This window comes from Octopus bimaculoides, chromosome 26, assembly GCF_001194135.2.
Source record: "Octopus bimaculoides isolate UCB-OBI-ISO-001 chromosome 26, ASM119413v2, whole genome shotgun sequence".
Taxonomy (NCBI): domain Eukaryota; kingdom Metazoa; phylum Mollusca; class Cephalopoda; order Octopoda; family Octopodidae; genus Octopus; species Octopus bimaculoides.
Window position 1 is genome coordinate 2,106,787 of NC_069006.1, and position 1,213 is coordinate 2,107,999.

Sequence of the window (1,213 nt, forward strand, 5' to 3'; positions counted from 1 at the left end):
ATATATATGTATATATACATATATATGTGTGTGTGTGTGTGTGTCCGTCTGTCCCCCCAGCATCACTTAACAACCAATGCTGGTGTGTTTGCGTCCCCGTAACCTAGCAGTTCGGCAAAAGAGACTGATAGAATAAGTACTAGGCTTACAAAGAATAAGCTCTGGAGTTGATTTGCTCTACTAAAGGCGGTGCTCCAGCATGGCCGTAGTCAAATGAATGAAACAAGTAAAAGAGTAAAAGAGTAAAAAAACAGGTAGCAAAAATTCACATAAGTGCCAAGGATATTACAACCTGAGGAGTACAGTTGTTTTGCAGACCTCATTAAGACATACGATCATATGCTGTGGGACATACTGTGGGAAGATTTGCTGGATTTTGAGAATAATGGGAAAGCTTCTAATTGTCAAGAAGTCCCTATATGAATGCCCAGTAAAATCGGTTCGGCATATTAAATACAAACCAGCACAACAATAGATATTTTTCTTGAAGAAGAAAAACCATTCATAAATCAATAAAAATACAGTTATATATATTGCAAGCGTTAAATTAATATTTAGATTGTTTTTAATAAAATACTATCCGTTTAATTCTTTTATCATTTATATTTAATCTCTGAGAAATGTTGCTATCATGCACAGATACATCACAATTATTCTTGGTCATTTAGCTTGCTCTGTTGCATTCAATTTCATTATTAATTGCGTACGTGAAGATAATATTGCTTACGTTCTGTTTTAATGTTTAGTTCTATACATATTTTAATTAACTTTATCATGAAATAACAAGTGCTAACGTGACATTAACATTCATTTATCAAATCAAGAAAGATAGGCCAGTGCGTATATCGCAAAATTTAATTGTGTGCATGTATATATACACATACACACATATACATATATATGTGTGTGTGGGTGTCTGTGTATGTATGTATGTGTGTGTTTGGGTGTGTGTGTGTGTGTGTGTGTGTATAGATATGCATATATGTGTGAGTGTATGTATGTGTATATATATGGATACATGCATATGCACACACATACATATATATACACATGTAAACAGTGAAGAATTCCGGGTAGGGGTAGGGGTCCACCAAGGACAGTCTTCAGCCCCCTCTTATTCATCATAGTCCTCCAGACAATAACAGAGGAATTCAAGACAGGATGCCCCAGGGAGCTCGTCTATGCTGATGACCTTGCTCTAATTGCTGAGTCA